A 13,134-nucleotide genomic window follows, 5' to 3' on the forward strand; every position below is an offset into this window, starting at 1 on the left:
ATGCTAGATTGCCAGAACTATCAGCAGGGGAAAAAAGGTACTAGAAGGCAGATTTTATTGCCAGTTGCACATTTTAAATCTGGAGTTAACTATTGAAGTAAATGAAGTAATACCTGATTTTCTTCATGGTAATTGAGACCAGGATCTAATCCCATGCCCTGAGGAGGGATTGGTAGTTCTCACTGCTGTTATGTTGTCCATATAAAACAGGAAGCTGAACAATAACCTGCTTTTGCACAGACATCTTAAGGGATAAATTCTTGCTCCAGGGACTCTGGTTTTGAGTCAAGATGATGCCTCTTTGCTGGACCATTGTCACCTTGTTGAAATAGGTCTCTATTATCTTCTCTGTGCATGTGTCTGAATTTGTTAGGAGATGTGAAGGACTATGTTTTCCAGAGAAACTTCCCAGGGTGCTCCTAATACTACTTGAAACTTATTTAGTGTTTCTGTGTGGCTGTTATACACCTCAGACACGGCTGCATTTTGATAGTGGGCAAAGTGATCAATATGTATGTATAAAATAATTATTATTTATTATTTATCAGGTGTTGTGAATAGGCTCTGTGCTATGCAAAATGTAGAAAAAGGCATAAACCTTTGAATACATGATCAGAAAAGGAAGTAAAGGCAAATAGCTTTCCAGTTTATCCCTGGGTCAAATGCATTTCTAAGTGACTCTCATTGCAGTATGAGCATCATATACACAAATTTTGCAAGATGATAGGATCTGGATAGAGGGGCTAGAAGGGTTGATTGCTGACTTTGGCTTTGTGTGCACTATAATGTTCTCTTCCGCTATTGTTCTTTGAGATGGACTTTGAACATGGTAACACATTCGGAAACTTCTCCATAATATTCTCAACAGAAGGCACTATGAATTAGTATGTTGTTTACTGTGTTAAGTGCTAATGATGATAAAATGTAAAATAACAACACTTAGGACATGCACCCTGTAGATAACACGCTGACCCTGTGCAGTCAATGGCACAAGTCAGTACCATTATCTCTATCCATTCATTTTCCCGCATATAAAAGTAAATGGGCAAAAAGTTTGAGAGACTTGTGCAAGGCAACAAGGTAACTTAGTGGCTGATTTAAATGAAGCAGACATGGAGCAGTATATAAACTGACTTGAAATATCCAGCAGATTGGGATCAAACGCTGAGCTGCAATGAGAAATCTTTGTGAACCTGAAGAGTGGGGGTATCGCCAAGGCAAACGGCTGAGGAGAGCCGTTACCTCCTGCTCAGGGACCGGCTGCCTGCTCACTCGGGTGATGCAGGCGAACCGCACAACGTAAAGCTAAACTGTCCCGTCCCCCCCCCGCCCCCTTGCTGGGACCGGCGAGGCGGAGGTGAGCCGCCTCCCCGGGCGGGCACCCGCGGCAGCGCCCCAGCCGCCAGCGGCGCGCGGGGCCGGAGCCGAGCCGGAGCCGGAGCCGGAGCCGGGGCCGCGCCTCGCCCGCGGGGCGGCCGCCGCTCGACGGGGCCCGCGGGAGCCCGCTCCGAGGGGCGCCGCGGGGCCTCGCCGGGGCGCGGCGCGGGCGAGGAGGGCGAGGGGCGGCCGGCTGCCCTCGGCTGCCCCCGGCTGCCGGCCGCGCCGGGGGGGCGGCGGGGCGGCGCCGCCCGCGGTCTCTTTAAAAGCGGCGGCCGGGCGGGGCCGGGCCGGGCGGGCGCGGCGGGGGGCGGCGGGAGGCGGCGTGCGCGGGGCGCGGGCTGCTCCGGCACAGCGGCGCGGCGCGCTCAGCCTGCGCAGCTCCGCCCGCGGACACCGAGGGCTCGGCGCGGCGCGGCTCGGCTCGGCTCGGCCAGCCCGGCCCGGCCCCGCCCGGCCCAGCCTCGCCTCCCCGGGACCCCTGCGAGCCTCCGCGGCCGGGGCCACCCTGGATCCCCCCGCCCCGCGGCGGAGGCGAGCCGCGAGTTGGCGCGGCGGCCGGCGCCCGCCTGGCTGCGGAGGTGAGAGGGGGCGGGGGGCGGCCCGGCCCGGCGGCGGCGGCTCTCCGCCCGGCGGCGCCGCCGGTGCGCGCTCCGGAGCTCGCAGGGTGTGAAGGAGGGTGGGTTTCCCCTTTCGCCCCCTCGCCGCAACTGTTCCGGCTCCTTCCACTCCGCCGGCCCGGTCGCGGTGCCCGGCGGCGCGGCGGGAGCCGGCCGCTGCTGCTGCCGCCGCCGGGGCGCCCGAGACGCGCCCGCCCCGGCTCCCGCGGCCGCACTTTTTGGGAGACCGCTCTTCCCGTGGCGGGGTTTTCGGAGTGGAAAATGGGGGGGCCTCGCGGAAGAGAAGAAGACACTACGCCGAATTGCGACAGGGAGACGCTTAGAGGGCCAGCTATTTCTCTGAAGCTTAAAGGTTTCTTTAAAAAATATTAATAAGGAAAGAAGAAAGAGACCGAAGATGAAAGTTTTTTTTATTTTTTTATTTTTTTTCCCCTTCTGAGTCCTTGGATCTATTACAGTAGCGCCTTTCCTCCCCGCTTTCCATTTGTTTGTATTAATGATTTAGTAGCCGTCTTGCCTGAAAACTTCCACCGTGAGCGACTGCTGTGGGTTTTCAGGCAGTGAGTGACCTTAAAGGTTGGTTTGATGCTTTCTTCGTGCGAGATGTATGTGAAATACCCATAGTTTTCTTTTTCTTTTTTTTTTTTTCTGTCCAAAAAAATCCACCTGCTTTATAATTTAAAAGAAAACATCATTTAGTTAGGGAGTGATGTAATTCTCCTACCTAAGGGCATTGATTCTGGTGCTTTGCAGGTGACTTGTCTTTTGCTTACTCTTTAAATTTATTTTAATTGCGGTCTTTTGTAGCTATAAGTAACATATTTAAACAACACTCTTAGACATATTTTGTGAAAATTGTAATCTTTCTCTTTTTCTCAAGAAAAAATTCCTTCTCTTTGCCCCCTCAAAAAAAAAAGAAAAAAGAAAAAAAGAAAACAATAACAAAATTTGGGCATGAGATCAGCAGCAGAAAAACCAAAGGATCAGGGAGGCAGTCCAGGTTAAAAACATGGAATCATTTATAAAAGAACACTTTTCAGCCTTTAGCTTTTCCAGGCTTTCTTTCCACCTTTCCTTGGTTGAACTGTTCAGCGCTTCATTGCTAATAGTTTTAAGGAATTATTTCTTTTTTTCCTAAATATTAATTGCTTCTCCTGTTATTTTTCCTGCACGCAATTGTTCTGTGTTAAGCACACAGCCTTCCGAAGGAGGTGAATATTGACATGACCGCTCACCAACGTCTGATTATTGTATATTTTGAGGGGCTGTTTTTTGAGGGGGCGAACTCTTAACTAGCCTGGTCAAAAGTCAAACAGAGATGTTGAGTAGGTGGGGGAAAAATTGACTGTAAAAGATTTTGTTTGCCAGCATGATACAGTCGGTTATTAATTGTAGCGTGAACCACAAGGGTGTTACGTCTATCGTTGGTTTAAGTTTAAAATGGTCACTGGTGTTAAGTTGGGCAAGTTTATCTATGGGTTAGTAATATTTTCAGGGGAGGAGGTTGCAGAGATTATTGCCTTTTGGGGCTGGACGTACTTTATTAGCTGAACGAGCTGGAGTATTGTACAGAGATAATTTTCCATTTCTCTATCGGTTTCTTTTTGATCTTTGGCAGTTTCCTAAACATTTGTCTCTCTCTGACAAAGCATCTGTTTTTTTTGGAGTGGGGAGGTGCAGCTGGGGACATTGGAAGTTTGGGGATAATGGGAGCAACAGGACTGTATTTATTTAATTAAAAAAAAAAAGTTAAGAGGTGAGGATTTTCTTTCTGGAGCATTCGGGCACCTTCTGGTGGGTTATGTCTTTAGGCTTTTAATTATTTATTTCACTTTTATCCTTTAACAAAAATGAAATAAAATGAGAGTAAGCGTTGAAAAATAAATAAATAAAGGAAGGAACGGCTAAAAGCCCAATACTTGGTTTCATCATGCCGGTGGTGATGGTTTCTCGATAGAACCGATATCTGCCGATATCAGCCCTGTTCCATGGCTGTAGCCTGGCCTCATTTTACGCTGCGTTTCCACTGAACATGTTGATGTGCTGCTGCTTATATAAGGGGAAGAACAAATTCAAGCGGATTAGTGCTTGGGATTTTGAGATCGGCTACCCTGATCATTGTGGATTTTTTCCCTTTCCTTGGGGGAGTTGGTGGGGGAAGGCTGGAGAACGATGGGAGGGGGCGAAATCAGGATGTGAGGTTGGGGGAAGATGGGGGTGATGCGGGGACCAGCTTATTCGCATAATGTCTGTGCTGCGTCCTTTTTTCTTTTCTTTTTTTAAAACCCATTATCTCTAAAAACACATTATTCTTCAGCCCGGTCTAAAAAAAAAAATGGTGGGAGGGGTTATCATAGTGAGGGGGTTTGGTATGGGAGTCATTAGACCCACTGCTGCAAAACCAAGATACAGAAATCCATCTGCACCAACATTTCGGGGGGAGGGAGGGCGTACAGCGGGGGGAAGGGATGGATTGTCTATCTTGGATTAGCGGAGTGGAGCTTTGTATTCTTCATTTTCCTCCCCATTTTCTGCCATTCCACCCCATCCCCCCCATCCGCACACCCTCTTTCCTCGTCCCAACCCCCCCCCCCCCCCCGAAGGCTTCTCGTCCCTTGACGAGAAAATTCTGTGTTACATCCTGATGGCTCTGCGGCTTTTTTTTAGTGCATCACAACAGTGGCACGATGACCTTTGCTTCATGCCACGCGGATTCAGGCTCCCGATAGGACTGTGACCGCGACTTGAGCACACGTGCACACACTCATACATCCGTAGTCACGTACCTAGGATGGGCCATGATTTAATTCCGATTTTTGCGTGTGCCTTTGTGTGTGTGTGTGTGTGTGTGCGGCTGATAAACATTGGCAGAGGGTAGGGAACGCAGTAAATGCCAAAGGCACGTCCATCCATTTCGCCAGCCCATCTTGCCGCGCTCTTTTCCAGGACATTGTGTCGCAGATCATGAGATTTTGTGTCGGGGAGGGATGTGCTGTATGTGGATGGCAGGGGCCTGGGGGTGGGAGGGAGCGCATATGTACTGGGGAGGGAGGAATGGGGGAGGAAAATGGACCTGAGGAAGCTAATAACATTATTTTGGTCAAATGAGCGTCTGGTGATAATGATTCAGTGTAACCATCCGTGAACTACAGGCTTGCGACACACTGGAATAAAGGTTACTCCAGGGAGCTCCGGCTGAGCCGGGCATGCTCAAGGGAGCGAGCCACCCGCTCCGTGGGGAAAACAAAATTCATGGGCACCCAGGGTCCCCTCCCTTCCCGACGCCTCCGCGTGTGTCCGAGCTGGAGGACATTGCAATGGAGAGAGAGAGGGGGTGGGCTGCACTGGAGCCGGGGCTGAACAAAGCATTCCCGGCTCATCCTCCCGTGCTCTCCTTGAGCCCATCCCTGCCTTTGGTCCGGACACCATGGGAATGTCGCCATTTCCACGCAGTTTGTGCCGGCGGCCGCAAGGCTGGAGGGTGGTGACTCCGACGGGGAGGGGGAAGGCGCCTTGCGTTCCTGTGGTCGGATGTGCAGGGGAGGCACGGCTTTTCGGGTCTGAGCAGAGCAGGGGAGGCTGGGGGCGAGGAAAGGAGGGCGTCATTCCTCCCCTCCCTCCCTCCCTCCCTCCCTTCCCCTGGCCAGGGCGAGGGTGGCTGCGGGCAGGCGGGCAGGCGTGGGGGAGCCCAGAAGGCGAGAGGCCGGCCGGCTTGGCCCGCTGTCCCCTCGCTCCTCCGGGCTGCAGGGCCGGGGGAGGCCGGCTCTCCTCGCCTCCGGCGTGTGCCTGCCTTCCTCCACGCCTGCTCAGAGGTCTCCCTCTTTCTGGATCTTTCCGCATCGCAGAGCGCTAGTAAAAGCCAAATAAGTAGATGTGTTTGGGGCTATTGTTGTTTGCCTTTTGCTCCGTCACCTTTCTCCCTGACCTTGAGGCACAATGGCAAGCCACGGGGACGGGCAGGGATGTCGGGCGCCTGCTGCCGGCGCGGGCGATGCCTGGAGAAACGCGCAGTTCCTGGCCCCTGCCTCGCGCTCGCCGGAGTCAGCCTTGCCTCAGCCGCCCAGCTTTGCCACTTGTTTCTTCTTGCTCTCTCCCTGCCCTCCCCTCTCCCCAGCCGCTTCGTAAGCGGTTGTCGTGCTGTGCGTGCTGCGGCTCCTGCGCTCGAGGGCCGGCCATGGCTGCTGTAGGGAGGAGGATGCAGTGGCTGGCTGAGCAACAGGCAGAGGGTGCTGCAGGGCCCGCGCTTCTGCTCCGGCCGGAGGTTGCCTCCCTGTTTTCCTGCAAGGCGAAGGTGGGCGCTGGTTCTGCAGTTCCTCCATTTCCCCAGTGACTAAGGTACCGGTGTGTTCTCCTAGCACAGGCAGCTTCGGTTTATGAATTATTTGTTAGGGAGAATAGAGGAGGTTGGGAAAAAAGCATTGTTGTAGGTAGACTTCAATGATTGCAAAGTGAGTTTCGTAAATCAGCAGTCGCTGGCTGTGGTGTGCCATCCTTCCCCGAGCTTGTGTGGCCAACCGCACAGGGCGAACTTTGCTTAGTGATGGAGCTCACCCTGACCCCGAATGAATCGCGCCCTGGAGGTGAGAGGGGAACTGGCCCCCTGGAGCAGTCAGGGCGAGAGGTGGTGGTGCCAGGGGTAATTAGTGGCAGCAGTGACGGTGGATTTTATGACCTAAGTCCCTGTGCAAGTAGGAAATTGGTGGGTCCCCTCTGCCCCCCCCCCACTCTTCTCAAGCAGGTTACTAAGCCATCAGATACAGGCAACATTTATGCTTTGTGTTAGGGTTAGATTTAAGCTATCGCCCTAGAGGATGCCTTCAAACTGCACAAGATCTTCTGATCTAGCATATTCCTGGGAAGGCCGAATTTGGTCCCTTATTTATTGTAGCAGCAGGGTATTTCAATGCATCTACTGAACTTCCTGCTTGTATCTCCTCCAGGGCTCCAGTTTACCTGTCTTGAGAGAAGCAGGGTGTATTTTTCTTCCTTGATCTTTTTTTTCTTTGTCCTCTCCTCTTATAACAGGCTCTGCACTTTGGGAGTGTACAGGTGGAAGCATAGATACTGGTTGAGCTGTGATATACCACATCAAGTATAAGGATACAGAGTAGTGTGGCCAAGAACAAAAAAAAAAGAAAAGAACAACAAAAAAAAGAAAAAACATAAGAGAAATGAGCCAGAAACTTTGTGATGACCGAAAGCCAGAATCAGAGATAATCTCTGATAGTGATTCAAGAGACCCGAAGTTCAAATTAAAAACAACACGCATCTAACTTTACCTGCCCCCATGCCCACAGCATGAAGAGGACGCAGGCTTTATTTTGGGACTACTGCCAATGCAGCTGGAGCCAGAAATTACCCATATTTTGGTTAAGCTTTGCAAATTTCTATCAGCTCTCTTCTCCCCCTCATCCCCCTCTTCCAATTAATAGCAGAGTCTGTCAATCTAGCAGAGTTGGCTCTTAATTCAAACAGCAAGTGGCGAGGAGGATATTTTACATTTTGAGAACTAGGACGCTAGCAGGATTGTTGAGTTCTTGTAGTCAGCACACGACATAATTTAGGGTCAGGTCAGTTCCCTTCTCTTTGCTTTGGTTTCCTTTCACGCAGGCACAGACCAACACAATTCATGTGTGAAAAGGACTCTGAGCACAAAAGATGGCGTTTTGACCCCTTCATTTGTAGTTGGAGCAGCCAGACCAAGACAGTTTTGTAAAAAGGCTGCATGTTTGTTCTGCCTGTCTCCTTGTTATGGACAGTGAGTGGTATTTTTAGTGCTGTGCATTTGCACCTATGTTTTTTTTTTTTTTGGTATGGGAAAGTCATGACTTTGAGCTGGGCTAGCCTGAGTATGGTTTTATTGAGGTCTGTTAGATATGAAACGGAGTGGCTCTTTAGTGGTGTGCTTGAGAAGCTGAGCAATAAGACTCCTGATGGAGATATGCCAGTGTGGTGTTGGAAGAGCCTGACTTCTTTTTTAAGGGAAGGTGGGGGTAAAATTTTCCATCTTGCCATTCACAGAAAACCTTTGCCTGCGAGAGTCTGCAGCAAAATCACTCCAGGAGTCCTGCTGTGTGAGATGAATGGCACATATGCCTGCAGGTCAGCAACCTCTCCCTGTGTGTATCACCTTGTTGTGGAAGTGGCCTGGTGGATAGCTTTGGGGCAGAGGTGGAATGGGAGAGGCGCTGAGGAGAGCTTGGGAAGAGGTGCTCTCTGAGTGCTGCAGGCCGCTGTTGGGCACTGGACACCATGTAGCCAGCTTGGCAGAGCCTCCATCTGGGCTAAGGAAGGCAGCCACTCTGGGCTGCGGGCAGCGGCAGGTGTCACTATGTGGCACTGGGGCAGGCAGTGGAGATGTGCCTGCAGCCATCAGAAGTTCAAGTCTGTCTGAAATGTGCTTCTTGCTGCAGAGAGGGTTAGGCCTTTGTTGGCCTTGTGTCCCCTTGTCTCAGAGCTTTCCCATCCTCCGTCGCAGCCTCATGCCTGAGTTCTCCCCCAAGGACCTCCCCTGCCTGTTCCTTGTCTGTGGCAGCAAGAGTGAGCTGGGCTGATGGAAAGGGGGTGTCAGGGATTAGAGGGGCTCTGGCAGCATATCTGCTGTCTCTCAGTGGTGTGCTTAGCTCCTGTCCTTCCCAGATTCCCTTCCTCTGCCCTTGATGGTGAGGGACGGCTGATTTCAAACACAATCTGCCTGTGTCATTCCTGGCCCAGCCGCTTGTCATCCATCACATCATGGGAACTAATTAACACTAGTAGCTTTGGATCCTGAGAATGACAGTGCTGGGACAGTTGACTCTTTCAAAGATCCTCTTTTTATAACTAGTGCAGCCCAACCCAGGAGTTCATGGACTCTGTTGCCTCTTGCCTGCTGTACCAACCCTGTAGCAAGGGTGCTTGTGTGTTTGGCAGGGAGGGTGCCTGAGGCCTAGGACCTGCCTTGTAATGCCCTTGATAGTGCTGCAGCATCCCCTGCATCCAAGTACATCCCAGCAGCCGGATGAGAGCCAAGGAGTGGGATAGAATAATAATTGATGAAGCTGGGAGGAGGCAATAGAAGGTATGATGTAAACCTTTTGAAGCTGCTGGTAGCCTCTCTGCTGCTTTTGAGACCATGTAGCTGTGCGTAGTCCCAGAATCCTTTTGCTACTTTGACCCTGGGAGCATCCTCTGCTCATGGCAAGGATACCATCCTGTCTCCGCTGCACCGCTCCTCCTATAGCTCTGTTGATGGGGAGAGTCGTATCATTCGAACGGAGAGTGGCTATCAAGGAGATCAGTACGCTCCTCCCATGAGGATGGCGGGATTATGGTGAGGCATCAGTCATACTGTGATGCTACCTGGAGAGCACTTGTTACCCTTTTCCCTCTACTTTCTGCAGCATGATCCTGTCTTTCCTGCTGTTGCGTGCCATTTCTAAGGAGGGGAAGAGTCCCATGGGGATGGGGATGGAAAGGAAGGTAACCAAGCAAGAGGATGACGTTTGCTGGCAGCTGAAGGAGGATGAGGAGAGGAAGAACTCTCCAGCGGGGTAACTGTCTGATGGGACCGGCTGCATCTGCAGAGCAGGGAGGTGTTGGCTTCATTTCAGTCCGCTGTTACAGCCCATTTTTTTTTCTCTGTAATGTGTTAATTAAACATTGATTTCAGGGGAAAAAGGAATCTGCTTGAGCTGCAAAAACTAAATGGAGTGAGGAGGAACGGGATCCGGTGAGGGATGCATGGAAAAACCTTCTGTCAGCTGTCTTCATGACTGATCATGGGGGGAAGCAAGGAAGGGGCTGGAGAGAAATCTGTTCACCTAATGTTTAGAGTCCTTCACTCGTCCTGAGGGGGAACCTCGTTCCTTCTACAACTGCACAGTTTTCAGTTGTTGCGTACTAATGAATTGCCAGGTAACCACTTGGATTTTCTTAACAAAATATTTCATTTCTATTAAAGGACAAAAGGGAGGAGGAATATTCAAGGTATGTTAGAGTTCAAGCACCATTCTGATCAGCTTGGCCTACTTATGATTTTCTACTCTTGTAGATACTGTTTTATCTCTAAATTAATTAAGCAGTGGTGCAAGTTAAAACACCAGTTGTAACGATGTGCTTGCTCTTATTGCTTCCAAGTACTTAGTAGCTCAGCTGATCTTCATTTCATATGTCAGTCGCTGAACATGGGTATAAAACTGTGATGTGCGTGTGTAATGTTTTCTCTTTTGGGCCTCAGAGTACTGGGCATGTGATGGGATGGTAATGTCTCCTTCCTCTGCTCAGTTGAGCTCTTCCATGCATTAGGCTGGAAAAGCCTGTGGGAAGTCATGCCACCCTCTTTTTCTGCTTCCAGGTGTTGGGGAGGTGTGGGAAAGATAAAGAGTCCTTGCTTTAGTCTGAGATCTTATCAGGAATAAATCTCTCTGCTCATATGAGCAGTATATTCTTGTGGCATTAAACAGCTTGATTTGAATGATTCTGACCACTGTGATTTCTGTCTTTAGTGGTTCTGGGAAATAATGGGGATGAGGGAATAACCTGTCTGACCTTTTCAAGTATTACACAAGTCAGAACTGAAGTGATCTGACCAAGGTCTTGGCCAGTTCTTCCAAAAATCAAAACAGCAGCACTGTCCTGAGAAGGAACCCATCCTGGTTGCTGACTTTCTTTCTGCACCATCCCACAGTATCAGGCTACAGGAGGATGTGCTGTAGCACCAGGGCAAACTGAAGAACCAGACTAAGCTGTGAAAGACTTATTTTCCAGGAAGATTTTTGACCTGTTGATGGCTGGTGAAACCCACGGACATCACTACAATGGTATGAAGTATCAGCAGAGCACGCAGGATGGTCCTGCAATTAAAATATTAACTTAGGAGGCAGAAGTCTGGGGTTCTTTCCCAGGATGTGTCAAATGACTTTTTCATACCAGTCCCCACTTTCTCTTTCAGTTGAAAATTCAGAATTATCATTTGTAAAGCATTAGGAGTTTCTTGAAGGGAAGACTTCATGTATCTGAGAGGAAGATTCTCTACTACCATGTCTGACTGTAACTTGTTTTGGGATGGAGATGAGGAATACAGGAATGATGGAACTGGGGCCAACAATCTCATGGGACTCTGTATGCCTAATATTGCATTGAAATCCTGGCATCAAAGTCTGTTGGCTTGTGCAGTGTTTCAAGAGACATCGTGATGGTCAAATATATTCATTTAAAGTACCTGCTGCATATCTGGGAGCTGAACATTAAGGACTTATTGGAAAACACAAGGAAATGAATCACTGTTGTGATTTCATACATCATTCATCAAATATATTTGATGGTGTATCTAACAACAGTGGGCCAAATGCATAATTTTTTTGTGTTGGGTCTTAAGGATTTAGCTCAATATAGTTACCTTTTTAAATGTGTCCTTTGTCTTTGTTGTTGGTTAATGTGACCAAGTTAATGAGTTGCTAGCAGCTCTGTCTGTTATCAGCATGGGTCGTACAGTGATGTGGTGTCTGTGATATTGCAGTACTTCTTTGGCAGTGGATTATAATTTCATTGAATAAATGTATTTTATTAGGCTAGACTGAGCTACTGTTTGCTTACTAAGACCATGGTGCATCAGGTAGAAATGCAGAGAGAAAAGGAAGTTACAAATTGAGAGGCTCTTGATAAGACAGTAACTCTTTTAAGAAGTTTACCTGAACACAGCAGTTTTTCTTTCCATGCTTTCTTTGTTGTCTGTGTGTAACATGAGGCAGGAAGGCGATCTGCTTTCTTGGCGCAACATAGGTCATACACCTATTACACTGATAAACTGAAAATGGTCTGAATTCGATAAGAAGAAATTCCTTAAAGATAAATGGACAGTACTGCACTTGGGAAGGTAAAATAAATGCCTACATGCAAAATGGGGGATAACCAGCCAGGCAACAGTGCTGCAGAAAAGGATCTGGGAGGTACTACAGTGAGTCAGAGACTGAATGTGAGTCAACAGTGTGGTGACACTGCAAAAAAGCAAATCTCATTTTAGAGTATATTTAACAGGAATGTCACGTGTAGCACGCAGGCAGTAGTTATTCTACTCCAGCAGCCCCTGCTGAGGCCACAGCAGAGCGCTGCGTCCAGTGGGAGCAGCAAAGCCGAGAACAGTGGACGGAGACGAGGAGAGGGCAGCCAGAGCGGTGAGCGTGACCTGCAAGGAGAGGCTCGAAGAACTGGATTTGTTTAGTCTGGAGAGGAGAAGATTGAGGAGGGACATGAAAAATTTTCTAATATTTAAAAGGTTGTTTTAAGAAGACAGTGATTAATTGTTCTCCATGTCCACTGGGGGTAGGACAAGAAGTAATCAGCTTAATTTCAGCTTCCTTAACAGCAAGGAAGATGAAGTTAGGTATGAGGAAAAGCTTTGTGACTGTTTGGATAGTTAAGCATGAAAACAGCTTCCTAACAGAGGCTGTGGCGTTCCCATTGCTGGAGGTTTTAAGAGCAGATTAGACAGATGTCTGCCAGGTTTTGTCTAGGTTGTTTTGTCTGTAGGTTTGATGGCTTTAGGAGGGTGTGGAGTGCCCAGGCCCCGGTGTCGTGTTGCTGCACTGTTAGTTTTCCATGAGACGCAGGCTTTTTGCTCCTGGGCTGCCCGGAGTGCAGAGCCGGGAGGGCGGGCAGGGGCAAAGCACTCCCTCTGCAATGGTCTGTTTTCACAGCCTGCTTCCCCAAACGTCCCGAGGGAGCTTGTGGGTTTCAGTGGAGTCGCATTAGCATCCAGCACTGTAAACTTATTCTAATTCTGCAGATAAAAGCAGAGAGTTGGTCCAGCTTTCTAGGGCCTTCTAACTAGGAGATGGAAGTTATTAGAGGCTTGAGTTCCTGTTATTGATTAATTTACACTGGGAAGATTGGGAGAAATGATTTAGAGATGGGAAAGAAGACTTCCACCTCTGCTTTCAGCAGTTAAAATACACTTCAGATTTGTACAGGGTGTCACAGTTACCATAAGATGATTATTCTGTGCTCCTATGTAAAGTGTGGTGAACCAAAGTCTTGAAGGGTAAAGGGTTTCATCTATGCAACGATCTCTTCTTCTGGTTACTTAAAGCAAAGTAGTGTGGATTAGGCATTACAGGAAATTTCTGAGCATCTCCAGTGTGGAGATACAGTTTCTTCA

At 49.2% G+C, this 13,134-nt stretch overlaps 1 long non-coding RNA gene across 1 annotated transcript; it reads left to right on the forward strand.

The window, feature by feature from the left end:
* Positions 1–1,850: 1,850 nt before the first annotated feature.
* On the forward strand, positions 1,851–11,474 carry LOC106483119 (uncharacterized). The gene is made up of 4 exons (XR_010884026.1): positions 1,851–1,958; positions 8,019–8,099; positions 9,380–9,529; positions 9,649–11,474. It is a non-coding gene; the product is annotated as an uncharacterized lncRNA (long non-coding RNA).
* Positions 11,475–13,134: the final 1,660 nt, after the last annotated feature.

Source organism: Apteryx mantelli, chromosome 4, assembly GCF_036417845.1.
Source record: "Apteryx mantelli isolate bAptMan1 chromosome 4, bAptMan1.hap1, whole genome shotgun sequence".
Taxonomy (NCBI): domain Eukaryota; kingdom Metazoa; phylum Chordata; class Aves; order Apterygiformes; family Apterygidae; genus Apteryx; species Apteryx mantelli.